The sequence below is a fragment of the Siphateles boraxobius genome, unplaced genomic scaffold (genome assembly GCF_051911475.1).
Source record: "Siphateles boraxobius isolate OS27281-9 unplaced genomic scaffold, OSU_SipBor_1 9, whole genome shotgun sequence".
Classification (NCBI taxonomy): domain Eukaryota; kingdom Metazoa; phylum Chordata; class Actinopteri; order Cypriniformes; family Leuciscidae; genus Siphateles; species Siphateles boraxobius.
In genome coordinates, this window is record NW_027509219.1 from 3,812,289 (window position 1) to 3,831,198 (window position 18,910).

The window sequence follows — 18,910 nt, forward strand, 5'->3', positions numbered from 1 at the left end:
CTATGATGTCTTATGATTCAGCCTCAATTATGCCCCCTCTAGAACAACTACACCGTTTTACAACTATAGGACAGGAAGAGCTAAATAAACTTATCATTGCATCTAAACCAACAACATGTTTATTAGATCCAATACCCACTAAACTACTGAAAGAAGTGTTACCTGTAGTCGAAGAGCCTCTTCTTAATATTATTAACTCGTCTTTATTTTTAGGTCATGTTCCAAAAATATTCAAGCTGGCAGTAATAAAACCTCTCATTAAGAAACCGCAATTAAATACAAATAACTTAGCAAATTACAGACCCATCTCAAATCTTCCATTTATGTCTAAAATACTAGAAAAAATTGTGTCCGCTCAATTGTGCTCTTTCTTACAAGAAAATGATATCTATGAAAAATTCCAGTCGGGATTCAGACCGCATCATAGCACAGAAACTGCGCTAGTTAAAATTACAAATGATTTACTTTTAGCTTCTGACCAAGGCTGTATCTCAATACTAGTTCTACTCGATCTTAGTGCTGCGTTCGATACTATCGATCATAAAATACTCTTGGATCGACTACAAAACTACACTGGTGTTCAGGGACAGGCATTAAGCTGGTTTAGATCGTACTTATCAGACCGTTACCATTTTGTCTGTTTAAATGGGGAAAAATCAAAGATAACGTCAGTAGACTATGGAGTGCCGCAAGGATCGGTGTTAGGCCCTCTGCTATTCTCAATATATATGCTGCCACTTGGTAATATTATAAGAAAACATGGAATTAATTTCCACTGTTATGCTGATGACACTCAATTATATATCTCATCACGACCAGATGAAAACACTAACTTATCTAAATTGACAGAGTGTCTAAATGATATAAAATGCTGGATGACGTGTAATTTCCTGCTATTAAATTCAGATAAAACGGAGGTACTACTTATTGGTCCAAAAAACTACCCACAAAATCCCTTACAATACAACTTTAATTTAGAAGGATGTCCTGTTACTTTATCCACTACAGTAAAAGACCTGGGTGTTATACTAGACCGCAACTTGACTTTCGAAAATCATATTTCATATATTACAAGAACAGCCTTTTTCCACCTTAGAAACATTGCTAAGCTACGCAACATGCTATCTGTTTCTGATGCAGAAAAGTTAGTTCATGCATTCATGACCTCGAGACTAGATTACTGTAATGCTTTATTAGGTGGCTGTCCTGCATCCTCAATCAACAAGCTACAGTTAGTGCAAAATGCAGCTGCTAGAGTTCTTACTAGATCAAGGAAATATGATCATATAACACCTATTTTATCATCTCTACACTGGTTACCTATTAAGTTACGTATCAATTACAAAGTATTCCTACTGACCTATAAAGCCCTAAATGGTTTAGCTCCTGTGTATTTAACAGACCTTCTATCGCCATGCAATCCATCGCGCTCTTTAAGATCACTAAATTCGAGGCTTCTGGTCATTCCTAGGATATCTAAGTCCACTAAAGGAGGGAGGGCGTTCTCGCATTTAGCTCCTAAACTCTGGAATAGCCTTCCTGATATTGTACGAGACTCAGACTCGCTGTCCCAGTTTAAAACTAGATTAAAGACGCATCTCTTTAACCAAGCATTCACTTAATGCTTAACCTTTGATACTACTGCTGAATCAGTTCGAATGCATTAACATTATGAACATCAGCTATGCTAATTATTTTCCATCTGCCTTTCTGCTGTTATCTCGGGACGCTAGTCCCGAGGTAAATAGCGTTCGTCAGCTCCAGTTTGTATCCAGCCTCTCACGGAGACTTCAGATGCCCCAACGCCTGTGAAGAGACGACTCGACGCCTGTGAAGAGACGACTCAAAGCCGGCGATATGTTATGCCATAAATTAATACTTGATTAACTAACTGTATTTTTCTATGTACATTTCCGAAATGCAATTTCTGTAAAGCTGCTTTGAGACAATGTGTATTGTGAAAAGCGCTATACAAATAAATTTGAATTGAATTGAATTGAATTAAAGATTATGTGTATTTGGGGTGCTGTCCGGGGGAGGGCTCCGAGCTCGGAATTTTTACCCGAACCCAGATTACTCCCCCAAAAGGCAAAAAGAGCAAAGGACAGCCACCAGACTAAAGACCCCCCAAAACGCTGAGATTTGGCGGGCTGGCATTTTGAGAATAAGCCTGGTTGCTTGACCAGGAGGGCCTTCTGGCTCACAAACGGGGAGCATATTTGGAACAAACAATCGGGAGGGCTCGCACCGTTTCTTGACGGGAGCAGCTCACAGCGTCAGACAGGCGAGCTCTACCGGCCAATGAACGAAGAACAGCGTGATTTATGCCGCCTGACCAGGAGGGCCCTATTGGCTGACGAATGAGGAGCAGCAAGATTTGGGAATGACGAGTGAGCTCTGCCGACCGATGGGCGGGGAGCAGCAAGATCTAAGATGGCCGACCGAGAGGGCCCATGTAGCTTCCGACGGGAGCAGCTCACAGCGTCGGGCTGGTGGGCCCTACCGGCCGATGGCAGAGTGACATATTTTGGAAGCCCGACTGGGAGATTTCTTGCTGTGCCCGCTGGTAAATCAATACCTGCTGGATGGGAAAGAGGAAACATAGATGAATGCTACGTCCACTGGGAGACCAAAGCTCGCTGGACGGAGAAGGAAAAAACAGATGCATGCTATGTCCGCTGGGAGACCAATGCTCGCTGGACAGAGAAAGAGGAAACATAGATGCATGCAACGTCCGCTGGGAGACCAATGCTCGCTGGACAAAGAAAGAGGCATCAAGTAGGAGTTTTAACGGGAATATTGATTCTGAATAGGGAGGTACTGGACTGCTGCGGCAGTGAAGAAAAATTAGCCAGAGAAACAGAGCTCCTGCGGGAGCAGTGGAGACATCACTGTTGTGGCAGTGGAGAAAATAGTCAGAGAAACAGAGCTTCTGCTGGAGCCTAGGAGACATCATTGCTGCGGCAGTGGAGAAAATAGCCAGAGAAACAGAGCTCCTGCGGGAGCAGAGGTGACATCATTGCTGCGGCAGTGGAGAAAATTACCTGGAGAAAAATGAGCTCCTGCGGGAGCAGAGGAGACATCACTGCTGCGGCAGTGGAGAAAATTACGTGGAGAAAAATGAGCTCCTGTGGGAGCAGAGGAGACATCACTTCTGCGGCAGTGGAGAAAATTACCTGGAGAAAAATGAGCTCCTGTGGGAGCAGAGGGGACATCACTGCTGCGGCAGTGGAGAAACTTACCTGGACACATTGAGTTCCTGTGGTGTGAGGCTGAGCGAAGGGAGGAGTAGATTCGGGGCCTGGCGTGCCGATGCTCGTCTTCTTGGGGGTTAATCAAAGGCGCGAGGAAGAGGAGCTGAGAGATTAAATCCTTGCAGGATTATGCGCATCTGAAGTTTAAGTGGCCGAGCAAAGATAGCAGTTCGCGTTTAGAACAGTTTAGACTGTCTGAGAAGGTAGACGAGATCAGAAATATCCTATCGATTGTTTTCTTGTGCAGTGAGACCTGGAAATCAACTGTATCCAAGTTAATGCCCAGAATTCAAATGGACGAGGCTGAACCCATGGTTTTAACCTGTGCAATTGGAATCCCGAGCTCAACAGAAACTGTGCGGGGCTGAGAGATTGATATTAATCGTTTGAAAATGTTCTTATTTTCTCCATTTATTTAGTTTATTTTCATCATTTCTATGGGTCACATTCCCTGCCGATTTGTTCGTTCTGAATCAGAAAAACCAAAAGTGAAGCTGTGGGTTTAAATTACCTACTTCAAAAATAAAAATACATTTATGCTATAACTTTAAGTTTCGAATCAATTTTTGTAAATAAATTGCAGGACAGTGTTAACAGATGCATGCTATGTCTGTTGGGAGACCAATGCTCGCTGGACAGAGAAAGAGGAAACATAGATGCATGCAACGTCCGCTGGGAGACCAATGCTCGCTGGACAGAGAAAGAGGAAATCAATGCATGCTACTTCCGCTGGGAGACCAATGCTCGCTGGACAGAGAAAAAGGCATCAAGTAGGAGTTTTAACAGGAATATTAATTCTGGATAGGGAGGTACTGGAGAGGAGACATCACTGCTGCGGCAGTGAAGAAAATTAGCCAGAGAAACAGACCTCCTGCGGGAGTAGAAGAGACATCATTGCTGCGGCAGTGGAGAAAATAGTCAGAGAAACAGAGCTCCTGCGGGAGCAGAGGAGACATCACTGGGACGGCAGTGGAGAAAATAGCCAGAGAAACAGAGCTTCTGCGGGAGCAGAGGAGAAATCACTGTTGCGGCAGTGGAGAAAATAGTCAGAGAAACAGAGCTCCTGCGGGAGCAGAGGAGAAATCACTGTTGCGGCAGAGGAGAAATTAGTCAGAGAAACAGAGCTCCTGCGGGAGCAGAGGAGACATCACTGCTGCGGCAGTGGAGAAAATAGTCAGAGAAACAGAGCTCCTGCGGGAGCAGAGGAGAAATCACTGCTGCGGCAGTGGAGAAAATAGTCAGAGAAACAGAGCTCCTGCGGGAGCAGAGGAGACATCACTGCTGCGGCAGTGGAGAAAATAGTCAGAGAAATAGAGCTCCAGCGGGAGCAGAGGAGACTCATTGCTGCGGCAGTGGAGAAAATTACCTGGAGAAAAATGAGCTTCTGCGGGAGCAGAGGAGACATCACTGCTGCGGCAGTGGAGAAAATTACCTGGAGAAAAATGAGCTCCTGTGGGAGCAGAGGAGACGTCACTGCTACTTCAAAAATATAAATACATTTATGCTATAACTTTAAGTTTCGAAGGAATTTTTGTAAATAAATTGCAGGACAGTGTTAATGAAAGGTTCTTAATGATTTTGTTTGCAATTTGCATGTAATCTGCGACCTACGGTTTACATGTGAGTTTACGCCACAAGGAAGCATTGCGTTAATGAACGGCAAATCATTTGTACAGAAACTATTTAAAATGCGTGTTCCCCTGATCAAAAATTTGTATCCAGATAGCATAACTTGCTCGTGATTCAACAACTGAAGCAATGCGAAGTTCAATCAGAGAAAGAAAACGAAAAGGTTTTGAGCTGAGCACTCACGGAGTTGACGTTGAGAGTGTGGACTGGTCGGGACTGAATCTGCAGCGTGGGTTACTTAGGGCCTGCTGTGGCGGCCTGACGCTGGATGAAGGCCCGTTCCTTCGCGTTAAGAGGGCGACGACATTGCCTTATTGTCCATTTCTCTATGGCAGGAATTATTGAATGGTCCGGTTTAAAGAAATACGCGAAAGTACATTGCGGATGTTTCGCTGCGGTGACGAGGACCCGTTTGTTTGACCTGATGCCCACGAGATAATACCAGAGGATTATGGCAAAGATTCCTAATTCTGAAGGACTAAAGATTCTTCATCGAACGGGAAGAGCTCGATTCGGACATGTTAGGAAGGTACTGTGGGGCCAAATGCTGTTAAACTGTTAACGAACGGAGGTAAGTTTGCTGTACAGTATATATACACCGCTTAACTCGTTGATTGGGTTGATTAAAAGAGTGTGCTCCACTCGTGTAATTAGGTTTGATTATCTGAATGTGCTCCACATGAGTTTAATTAGGTTTAATTATCTGAACCTTGTTAATAAAACATCATTAAAATAGCATCTGAATAATGCGCCACTGACTTTAGACTAGGTTTTTCCTGGTCTGTGGCAGAATTGTTTTCTGAAACTGCAAAATAGCACCAGGGAACGCTTGCACCGGAACACGCCTTCTCTTTCCCCTGAACCGCCCCCGGGATCACAAGTTCATTCCCTAATTTACCGACGTGCGTCTGTGGAGGGAAAAGTCCGCAGTGCGTCGGGTGCAAAATAGGAATGATACATGTGTTGGTGTACAAAGTCAATTGCGCTGGGTGCAAGATAGGGCCCTAAAGGTCCTTGCACACTGAGTCCGAAATTCTCATCTGAAATTTTTGCACGTTGGAAAATAAAGAAGACCTCACATGGGGTGTCAATCACAAAAAATTCGGATTAGGTTCGATTTTCTGTGTTTTTCGCATCCGTAGCAAGAATTTGAAGAGGTGTTTTGACAATTCAGAGCCATGAATGCTCGAATGATGAATACGAAAAAAAACGCATATGAAAAATTCGGACTCAGTGTGCAAGGACCTTAAGGGGCGATAATATTATAATAAGATCCCCTTCCTACATCAGAAGGGGAGCGAAATCTGATCATCTTATTTTTTGACATGCTTACCAAAAGAAAGTTACTTGGTTGTCACTTTTCACGTTTTCCCTATGTCCCCTGTAAAGATGCATTATGGAAGTTTTTGCTATTTAAAAATTAACAAAAATCAATTATTGAGCATGTACATTAAAATGTGTTCTAATCTGTCTCTCTGCTTTTTCCAGATTCACAACGATAAGCTGATAATAATAATAATTCAGAATTTTAACTGTCAGGTTCGAATTTGTTGCAAATCTTTACGCCATTTGTCTTTGTGTGGCAATGTCATATCCGAATATGATTTGAGCACGTAGGTAGACCAACTCAATTAGGTCATTCAATGGTTCATGGAAGTGGATGGTCACTGCAGTGCTCTTTGTGATCTCCGTTTCCATGGTAACAACATGACTCGTCTGATTCGTGGATGTTGTTTCAGGATTACTGTTGTAGTTCTTTAACAGGAATTTTGCTTTTCGATAAAAAAAAATCACACTTGTCTTGTCTTATTTTGTTACTCTATTTTCCACTGGTATTGATGGTGAGAAATGAGTTTAAAATGTAAAATGTAACTAAATGATTTAGATGTTTGTGATAACTGCTCATACTTTTTTATATATCATCACATTTAATGGAATAGAAAATATATATGTAGATTCATGCACATCAAATACTATGGAACAAACTTTAAAAATGTTTTTAGTTGCCTAATGATGACCTTTATAAGCAGTTATGCTCTTCCTGGCCAGGAAATAATGATAACTTAATTTTCTAAACTCTAAGACAATCTCTAAGTGTCATAATTTAGAGGAACCAAAATTGTTAACACTGCTGGAGGTGAAAAGTATGACCTTTCAGTAAAAGTAGTTTTTCCTCAGGAAATGTCTGTTACATTAAAAAGCCACATGAGACGATCTTTGAGTTATCACAACTATGGATCAAATGTGACAAAGAGTCTTTTAATTGTTTATTTAATGTATTACTTATTTGCGCCATTAGATTGTTTTTTTAAATTAAGTTTACTGATGTGAAATAATTACATATATTGTGATTTTTTACAATTTTTTTTCTTTTATATATGAATGATAGATATTGATGTGCCTTTTAAATAGACTTTTGTGAGCTGATTAAGAGTATCAGATGGTTTGATATCACTGTTTCAAAATAAAAGACTCACCTTTGCTGAATCAGATGAGAGTGGGAAACTAGCAAATTTAACTTTGGAAAATTGGAATATTGCATAAAATATTTGTGAATAAAGCTGCGTTTCCATCACATGTGTTCTAAAGAACAAAATCGTCACTTCTTGGGAAATTAGTGCAAAGTATCCAAAGTTTCTGCAATCGGGGAATAAACTGTGGTTCTTTTTTCCTCCATCAGAAATGACTTGCGTCTCAGAGTGGGCAGGCGAAACACAATAAATGCTGTCATGTTATCTTGCAATTGTTTGCCTGGTGTTTGGGAATGCAATCGTGTGAGACACTTATATAAAATCTGTTACGTGTTGCGTTTATATTTCATTCAAACCACACCAGAGTTATTTTGGAAGCGTATTGAGACCCATCTTTTCAGAGGTCTTGGTCCGCTTGTTTGGTGTGCACCAGGGTTCAGATGTCAGCGTTCACACTTATTCAAATGAACAGCACTAACAGAGCAATCGCACCAGGGTTCGTTTTAATCAAACCAAACCTGCCAAGTGTTAACACACCCTTGGCTGAAAGGTGTGCATTAAAACCGTTCTCAATTCCCCTCCACTGGGCATTTTATATCACACCTGACTATTTCACACATCTGATTTTGCTCCAAGCTGAAATATGTGAGTCAAATAAGAAAGACATCTAAAATTTGCATTGCTAGGCAATTCAATGATCATAATTGAGGACCACTGGGTGAAATTCTATTGGAATCAATTAAGAGTCCAGCCTCCTATGTGCTTCACTCAAGAAGTGTTATTTATATAGCGTGTTGAGTTGCTGCCTATCTAGAGCATTCCTATTCAGTCACATATGAGTTTCCATAGGATGCTATTCATTTGGGAAGGTCATTGTTTTTTTCCTTTAGGCTCTTTCAACTTGACAATAAAAAATCCCCACACAGACCTATTTGATAATGGGGAATGAACTTCTATCATTGAGCAGAAGTTGAACAAAAAAACTGCTGTCTCTCATCCAGAACTGAACCTTTGGAATTTCTGTAAAAATAGGAACTGTTTGCCTCGTTTTGACTGTTAGAAGAATCTCCAAGAGTCCCTTAAGCATTTCCCAGCTTCTTTTTTTTCTTCCAAGGATCACCTTTCAGCTCGCCAGTGACATACCTCTAATGTCTCTGTCCAAAACAAACACCAGCAGATCTTCTTGTCCTATTCTTTATACTGTAGCCCCCCAACCACCCCCCCCCCCCCCTGCCTTGTCTCCCCTTCCATATTTTGAAAATTGCCAATCCCAATCTAATTTATGGAATATTTTCAAGGTAACCATATACGCAGAGCGTCGGCGATAACATCTCCAGGCCCCCGTGACAGGCAGGAACTGTGCAGTGCGTAGTTAATAACATAAACTCCTGCACAGGCCAGTTTGAGGGAGAAGGGTAGTGAGGAGAAAGAGAGAGGCAGTCAGAGAAACCAGTATACGACGTAATTGGGACCATGTGAGCTTCCCCCAGCGGAGGATTAGGAAAGAAACGGAACTCTGCTAGGCCTCGAGATCGCTTTCAATTAGATGCGCCTAGGGCAAGTGAGAGAGAGGCACTTGGTGAAAGATGCAGCATGAGGAGAGCATGAAGCGTCTCGGTGGAGGAACCCATGCTGGGGTGAGCATGGGGTCACGTCCAAGTGTTACTAAACGAAGATAACATGCTATGTTGATGCACCAGCTAGTGTGGGTGTATTTTGGGGATTAGACTTTCAGCTGTAAGCATGCAACATAAATAGCCTCGATGAAGGGATGGAATGATGGCGGCCGTAAATAGGGATCTCACTGGGTAGAGGTAACTTCAAATGTTATGGCTTAGCTGTAATAAAAGATGGCACTAACATAATTTCAAACTTTCCATGTCAATCTTATCAGCCAAAGCAGTCTTTCAAAAACTAAAATGGATTCAACATGTGTTGGACTTTCAGAACCAATCATCCTATGTCTGAACCAATACTCCTGCCAAGATGCCTCGAGTCATTAATTGAAACCCAATGAAAAGCAAGGTGGCCTGTTTACGTAACATTTACGAGTAGTCTGTAAAAATGCATTTAGTCACACACATGTTGGATAAAGGAGCTTGTCAGAGACTACATGCTAATGTTATTGCTACAGCATTAGCTATGACTTAATCAGAGCTGTGTCATTGACATCCTAATGGAAACAGCAAGACATTGAATAGATATGCTTCCATTCAATCGGTATTGAATGGTGGTACATGAGATTTATCCCTATATTTGGCTCCACTTTCGCACAGATGGCTGAAAGTAGCTCTGTTTTGTTAATGGCTCAATTATTACATGCACAGCCTGGCATTGGCCCAACAGGTGGGCTTAGCGAGTCTCCACCGGCAAGCCATACGACTTCTGCAAATGGAAAAAACCAAGAACCCATTATGATGTTTCATTGATAATCAAAACGTTAGGAGGCACATTAAAAAGGTTCATATGAACACTTCACCTATATGGTCTGACCGATTAAGGACATTTTGAAGCCACAAATGAATATGGAAGACTTTTGACATTTGAAGAATCAAATCTTCATAAAATATCTATTTTCACAAAAAGTGTTGTCAGGAGATACATGACAGTTTACAAACAAACAAACAAACAACAATATCAATACAGAGACGGTTAAGTTTTATGGCAAGAAACATTGCATTGCAGATGCAAGTTTTTGCTCCAATTTTACAAAAAATGTAAAAAATGCATATCTGCTGCAAAGACTGACAAGTTTTATTAAAAGTGATTAATGTTAAAGGGATAGGCACTCAGTCATAAATAATTACTGTCATAATTTTCTCACCCTCATGTTGTTTCAAACCTGTATGAGTTTCTTTCTTCTCTTGAACACAAAAGAAGATTGACTTCCATAGTCCTTTTTTTCTACTATGGAGGTCAATGGATTCCGTCAACTGTATTTCAGTAATTTATATATATATATATATATATATATATATTATATATACAGTTTAAACATATACATAAAATTTGAAGTACACTACAAGTGAGCATTCAATACAGTTAAGTGCACTTCTTTTTCACAGGGGTTACAATATCAGTTGGGACGCGTCCCCTCATTCACGACTCTCTCATAGCCTCATGGGATAGTAAATCACTTCTCGAATGTAGTAGGTCGACCAGGTATTTTCGTCACTGTTTTATGTAAACTGCAAAAACCGACATGCTATAAGCTAAACTATATAGTAGGAAAGCAGGCAAATTTAGAATCTGGGATAAAACTGCTTTCATGTCTATAGAAAGCTACCTCACTATTGATCATTTTGAAAGTAACTACTACCCCTGAAGTTAGTTACCGGCACATCATTAAAAGAGTGCAAGTATGTTTAAATTAGACACCTAACTTGCAATATGTTGGTCAAGCATTCATGTCTGCGTACATGCAAAAAGTACGTTTCACGCCTAAATGTCCAGCGGCTACGATTTATATATCCGGATCCCTCCTGTGACAGTTGTAAATGAAATGCCACAAAAGTTTATTTCATTCAACCTCCCTTCATCTCTCAAGTAGCTTTATGCACACTGTTTCCAGAGTTTTTTTTTTCTTCTTTACTTAGACCAGCAATGCTTTGTTTATTTTCAAAAAATCATTTCAGAAAATCAATAAAAAAAATCTGGGGACCTCCTGTATGCTATATCCTTTCTGCATCATTTAGTTTAAACTGAGTGCTTTATATGGAGATATGCAAGCCATAAACCGTGCGGTGTGTTTAGGGTATTGAAATTTGAGTAGAGACGTGACATGCGGCATATTTTTTTCATAACTCTTAAATCAGCGCATGTTCTTGGATGAAATCTAAATACCGCTGAGATTTATTTAAGATAAATTTGTCAGGAAACAGCTTTTGCTTGGGATAAATATGCTCAAATTTAACTTACTGTAAATGCATACACTATATTTTTTTATGATGAAATGGGAGAAATAGAAGCTGTACGTTTGCGAGGTTAAAAGCCATTGCCTTCAACGATGAGGTAATTATGTCTGTGTGTTTAGAATATGTTGACACTTTCCCTTTGCCTCTCTCTCTCTCTCTCTCTCTCTCTCTCCCTCTCTCCCTCTCTCACTCCCTCCCCCAGTCCTCATGTTAGACGTCTCCCTGTGGGAAGAGGTGCCTGAGATGTTGGCTGGCCCATACATCTCTGTCAAAATCTCTATGAATAAATTAACCTTTTAAAGATTAGTGCACCCTAATACCGCAGGGTTTTTACACAGAACAAATACTGAAAAATGTTTTGGGTCCTCCCTCACCAAGTTGGCGTTAGCGATGCTTTAAAAACTTTAAAGGTACAGACATCATATTTTTTTTCCGTTCTGTGTGGTTGATTATGAGGAGGTCTACACAGGCATGTATGTTATTTTTATTGTAACATTGTTTAACGTAGGACTCTTTAACACAATTTACCGGCTAATTAATTTGTAATTCAGTCTTTCATTTGCAACTGGCGGTATTGTTGGTTTGGGCTTGGAGGACGGCGCAAGCTATAGATTATAATCCAGAGCCTCTGATATGTTTATACACAGCAAGTGATTTCTCAAATGAATCTCTGTGGAATCAAGTGAAAACTGAAACACTGAGCAGCTGTTGCTGCTGGAAATTACCTTGGTGTACTATTAAGTTCCTGTTTGACATTGCATTGCTAGTAATGCTATGATTTTCTAGATTACGCTTTCGCAGATAACATAATTTTGGTTGGTTCCAGAGAAGAAGAAAAAAAAGGGGGGGGGGAATGAGATTTTATAGCCAATTTAAACCTTTCAGATGTACCAGTTTAAAAATGTTTCCTACAATATGGTTCACCACAGCACTGGGACATTACCCAGTTTTAAGAATGGAAGTAATATTTGTGGTTCATTCGTTGAACTGCTCAGAGACGGCTGAGATATTTACCCAAAGCTGGCAGTATTTGGGATTTAACGGCGCTCATCCACTGACTGAGGTTATTTAGGCCAGGAACCACACCTGGAAGACTTCCAAACACCCTCCGGCTCCAAGAAAGAATCTCACTCTCGCTGTGGTCGGGATTATAGGGCTAGCTGCTTTACGGGAATTCTTCATCCACCATCTTGAATGCGTTTTGTACCTACACTTGATTGCACTGGCTGCAGTTAACATATTAGCGGCGTCAGAAACATTAATAGTCTGAGACATTGTTTTATCAATTAAGGAAAATTTCAGTAATTCCGTGTGGGATGTATTTGTTTTCCCCCCCGGCAACAACAGTGGTCTCTTGTTAGTGGTGCGGCGTCTCGGTTTTAAACAAATCAGAGTAATTATGAGGGACAGGTTTTAGGTTGAAAAATAAACTCTTCATGTATACTGAGGGAATATGACATGTATTGGCTATGTCACTGGTTTTGGATTACGCTCTCAGGACAGGCAGGAGGCGTCTCCTACACTTCCTGACTTCTCGCTTGTGCCAGCTAATGTGCTGGAGGTTTTTTGGACCCCCTCCCTCGCTAACTTGGGGTTTTAGGCCAGGCCGGAGTGGCGTGGGGGGTGCGAACCGGTTCGTGCCTTCATCGGTCCACACACTCCTGAATCTCCCCTGTTCGACCTCATTGCTCAATCTTCGTTTAACCCTGACATTTTAGGTAAGCACACTCAGGTTAATTTATGTTTGCAGAGACAAGTTTGGCAACAGAAGCCCTTAAGAATAGTTCACTGCCTTGTGCCAAGGTGGAGTGGTTAATTTCATTTCTAGAAAGGAAGCACTCTTTTTATTGCTAGAAAGTTTGCAGTGTCTCCATTTTTAGGAAAAAGGACTTGCAGTAGATTTTTTAGGTTGTGACTTTTTTTCATTTAATATATGCATGCCTAATTTTTTCCCCCTTATAAGCTTTTAAAAATATACAGAATATATTTTATGACGACATGATGTTACACATTAAGAATGTATAATTATAAATATATATCATTTATATATATAAAATATATATAATTATAAATATATAATTATAATTTAAATTAATGAAATGGTATTATATTAAATGTAAAGAGCATGTGTACGATATAGTCAGCACTGTGGTATTGAAATCAGCCTTGTGTATATAAAGGTTTCTCTTCACTCCTCACAGTAGGTGGCTCCATAACCCTTCATATCACCTCACTGAGCCTCAGAGCTCTCTCTCTCTCTCACACACACACACACACACACACACACACACACACACACACACACACACACACACACACACACACACACACACACACACACACACACACACATACACACACACACACACACACACACACACACACAGGCACGCACACACGCAGGCACACACACACACACACACACACACACACACACACACACACACACACACACACACACACACACACACACACACACACACACACACACACACACACACACACACACACACACACTGTGGCTACAACCAACATATGGAAATGCTTGATTTGATATAGTGTCACTTTACATTGCAGCAATGAGTATATGTCTTTTTTTTAGCTCCCTAACTAAAGTGAGAAATGTGATCCAGCATAACTACTAGTGTTAAAAACAGACATCCATTAAACCATTAACAGTGTACTGGGCAATAAACCATATTATTTACTGTTATTGGTAACACTTAATTTTACATTGCCATTATTACATGTTACATGTATTTACTGTAGTAACAACAGTATATTGTGCATCTATCTGTCTATCTATCTATCTATCTATCTATCTATCTATCTATCTATCTATCTATCTATCTATCTATCTATCTATCTATCTATCTATCTATCTATCTATCTATCTATCTATCTATCTATCTGTCTGGATGCCTGTCTCTCTGTCTATCTATCTATCTATCTATCTATCTATCTATCTATCTATCTATCTATCTATCTATCTATCTATCTATCTATCTATCTATCTATCTATCTATCTATCTTCCTTTTTCTCTCTCTCTCTCTCTCTCTCCCTCTCTCTCTCTCTCTCTCTCTCTCTCTCTCTCTCTCTCTCTCTCTCTCTCTCTCTCTCTATCTCTATCTCTCTCATTCTAATGCAGTCTTATTTTATTACTGTTTCTCTTCCCTTCACCACCCACCTCTAATAGAGCTGTTTCTTTCCTCACAGTGAGGGATCATGGATGGAGAGCAGGCGGATTATGAGCCTTTGACAGACGATGAAAAAGCCAGTGTGTGTTACTGCTCTGAGCCGTAAAGAGCTAGTGAGGGCTGCTGGGAGTCTGTTTGGTCCATTTCCAGGGTCAGGACGAGACCACATCTGAGACGAAACTAAGTTACTGTACTTTTGTGATGTTGCCATGAATTTCACAGAGTTATGAGTCAGCTGACGTTGGATCCTTATGATGGTGTTTGCTGATGTGTGTTGTTTAAAACAGCTGTGCAAATGCCTAAATGTTCTTATGAGGACTGTGTGTGTGTGTGTGTGTGTGTGTGTGTGTGTGAGAGAGAGAGAGAGAGAGAGAGAGAGAGAGAGAGAGAGAGTACCAGTGCTTCTGTGTGGTGTTTGTGGAAAGAGAAGTAAACACAATAATCCAACTGCCACACGAAAACCAGACCAAAAACCCACAAACTACACTTTCGTTACAAGTGTTTATTAAAAAAAGGTATTATTTTATGTATTTTTTTTCTGTTTGTTTTTCTTTATGTAGTAATGGAGTATTTTGGTCAGCTTCTTAGTCCATACATATTTGTTTTTGCATCAACAATATAATAAATATAATTTTATATTTAATAGTATCAATTATCAGAATAAACAGTTCTTCTTATGAAATAATGAATTTCATCATTAGCATAACTGTAGGCTGTTCATCTGTTCATCAGAAATAACATCCCAGTTCTTGCATGGCCAGCATACTCACCGGACATGTCACCCATTGAGCATGTTTGGGATGCTCTGGATCGGCATATACGACAGCGTGTTCCAGGTCCTGCCAATATCAGATGCCAACATTCCAGATGCCACAAACAACAACCTGATCAACTCTATGCGAAGGAGATTTGTTGCATTGCGTGAGGCAAATGGTGGTCACACTAGATACTGACTGGTTTTCGGACACCGCCAATACAGTAAAACTGCACATTTTAGAGTGGCCTTTTATTGTAGCCAGCCTAAGGCACACCTGTGCAGAAATCATGCTGTCTAATCAGCATCTTGATATGCCACACCTGTGTGGTGGATGGATTATCTCGGCAAATTAATCTAATTCGTATGTATTCGTAAGATCTGCTTACTTCCCATTGACGATTAGGTCATGCTTATTGCTCCCCCCCCCCCCCCCCCTCCTTTAAAAAAAAAAAATCTTATATTTTTGGTACAAATCACATAATAAAAATTCATACAAAATCTCCTCCTCTTAATAATTATTGTACGTTTTCTCATAACAGATTGCATTATTCATATAAAATCTTTTAAAAAACCTTGACAATTTTGCTTAACAGATGTGGTCACCATTCCATGGAATCATAGCACTAATTCATATATAAATCTGTTAATATTCTTCTTTTAATCAAATTTTAAAATTGTGATTATTTGACTACAGTAATATGGAAGAGCCAGTAAGTCCCAAAAACCCAGAGATTCGGTTTCAGCTTTTCTATTTCCATTATAGATCTGTGTGTGTCCATTGTAACTGTGACCATGAAAGTGAACACAACACAAATGTTTGCTTCTACAGAAAGAGTCCGCTGTCTTCCTAAGCAGAACCAAATGGAACTGTCTGTAACCTAACGATAAAACGTTGAGCAAACGTTCTCCGTCTCTGAAGCGAGTGCTTGAGCTATTCCAACACGGTTGCCATTTTGCTGGCTGTTTTGTCATTTCCTTCGGGGCTAAGGTTGGCCCTGGCTCTCCTAATCTCGCACCAGTTGAGACTTCAAGCGCCTGTCACCTCACTCGTAACGCTCCGCTGCCTGCCGCTGATTGGCTGGAGGCAGATTTATTTCACCCTGTCACAGCCAATCGCATGACAGCGCGGCTCAGGGTTCTGTTTAGTTACAGTGACAAACATGCTGATTAGAGGCGGGACATGATGGATGGATGCTGGCGGAGGAGTTTTTATCAGCTCATAATGGGTCTGATGTTGCACAGACACACACTCAAATAAAGACTGCCCTCGGGGGTCACAGACACACACATACACACAAGGGGTCAGGAGCTAACAAAGCATCTCCTGCCAGACCACACTCCTTAATGAAACGGCCCTGCTTTAAGTCATATACAGATACTTCATCATCATCATCGTCGTCATCTTTGTCATTACACGTTTCCAGGCTTCGCTGCGCCTCCCTTTTGACACGCAGAGTGATTGAGACCCATTTTGGGCTCAAGAAAATAAAGCCAACCGTAATGATGGGAACTTGCAGAACCCCTTGATTATGTCAAAGCATAAGCAATATGTATTCACTCTGAAGCACAGCATTGATGGTGGTTTCCATCTGCGTTGTATCCAGTGTGTTTGTGCCAATTTAAAGAGAATACCGCCTGCAAAGTGTGACAACCTGGCATGAAGTCATGCCTGAGATTGAAGTTACTCCTGCTTCAATCCGCCAGGACTCCTGTGCACAACTCTCAGCAGAAGTCAAGGTTGCCCGAACATCTGATAAAGGATTTTTTTCGTGTTTCTCATTGTGATGACCTTGTTCTGAGGTACTCAACCTCAGCTACATGCCTACCGTGAATGGATTCAAAATTTATTTCAGAAAATGAACATTTTCAGTCTTATTTACTAAGTTAAATAACACGCTAATTTAAAGACGATGAGCATTCAAACTATTTTTGTTTGTCAGTTTTAGTTATGTTGGCTAAGGCCAGTGTTTAAACTTTAGCATAATTAGTCCCCTACCATATGGACATGAATTTTATTTCAAATCATGTGGTTTGGAGAGGAGAGAAGTGCTACTATTTTTCCAAGCAATCAGAGCAAGGAAGGAAGTCTATTGTACATGGAGAGAGTTATCCGTTAGAATTTCAATTCATCACGATGACACTTACTCAGCTGGCGTAAAATAAGATTTGAAATCTGATTTGTAACGTTTTTGATTACAATAAATAATGAAATGTTAGCAATGCATGGGTGTTTTTTTTAGTTTAAGGCACTGTCCTAGAGGTTAATATTAAATACAGATTAAAATTAGATAAATAATATAATATATTTTAATCACATAAGAAAGTCACAAAAGTGTATATATACAGTATTTATATATGCGTGTGTGTGTTTGTGTGTGTGTGCGCGCATGTGTGTGTGCGCGCATGTGTGTTTGTGTGTGTGTAGAGAAAGAGAGAGAGAGAGACATACCATGCCTTCATCATTTATTTAGCTACATTTTAATTGTATTTTATGCACAGGTATTATTGTTTTAACTTTAAACAAAATAAAAATCCATCACAAAGATATGAACTTACGTTGGTATAAAAATTAGAATTATGATTAACTAAACAAATTGTGAAAAAACTATTTCAGAATTTATTGCGTGAAAAAAATGTATATCCATATTTAGAAGATTATGGCTGTCCACCAGTTGTTATGTCATTTCCACCACACCAAACTATTTAATGTACTTGTTTACCAAGGAGATCACAGCATCGGTGAAGCACAAGCTTGAGATGAAATTCACCACTGTAATTTCCATCAGAGAATGCTATCGAACACAAAACATTATTTGAAATGTGATGAGAATTTTCATTACTTTCATATTTTTAAAAACATCTAATGAAATGTATGTATATTATACACTGTTGCACATTGTTAATAGACAAATCATATGAAATAGTGAGAGTGTGAAAAAGAGTTTTTTAACAGCTTATTTTGCAAAATTTGTTCATATTTGTTTAAGTGCTCCTAGCTGAAGAAAATCCATTTATGTTGCTTGTTATTGTTTGTTGGGATACATAGCTACATTTGAATGTACATAAATGGATAAAAATGTTCTTTGCTACCAGGATACCAGCAGGGGCTAATTGGCACATGTAAACGTAGAGTCAGACCACTTGGATCATACTCACGTTTTTGACTGTATTCACAATTAAACGGGCAAAAAAATACTGTAGACTTGCAATAAAGGAGGGACCAGAGCCATACGGTATCCAGCACTTTTGACAGAAAACATTTGTAACTGCATAGCAACATGCTAAACACATGTTCAGAACACCTACGAAAGTCAATAGTAATGTGCTAAAAACACTTAGAACTGTGAAGTGAGTATAACAGCAATAACCTGGAAACAGCCTACAATGACCTAAACACCATGTTGGCAAGGTTTGCACAGGAAAAAACACTTAGGGCCAGATTTACTAAAAAGGGCAAATTAGTGTGAGAGCTCAATTCCAAAAAAAACCACAGATGGGAGTGGAAAGTTGTGTTCGTTATCTACAGATGACACGCAAATTAAAGAACACAGACACAGCCAAATCATTTCCATAATGACCAACTTTATCTACCAAGAGCAGTGCAAATTAGCATCTGGTTTAAGACATGCTTTTTTGGGTGGTAAATAATGGCGCAAATACCAGTAAATTGAGCACACCTTAGTAAAT

General features: G+C 40.0%; 1 long non-coding RNA gene across 1 annotated transcript in view; it reads left to right on the plus strand.

Moving 5' to 3' along the window:
• LOC143732591 (uncharacterized) overlaps window positions 1-14,796 on the plus strand; it is a 30,645-nt gene extending 15,849 nt beyond the window's left edge. The window contains exon 3 of the long non-coding RNA XR_013201139.1: window positions 14,486-14,796. This is a non-coding gene — a long non-coding RNA (uncharacterized LOC143732591). The remainder of the gene's footprint in view (window positions 1-14,485) is intronic.
• The last annotated feature ends 4,114 nt before the right edge of the window (window positions 14,797-18,910 follow it).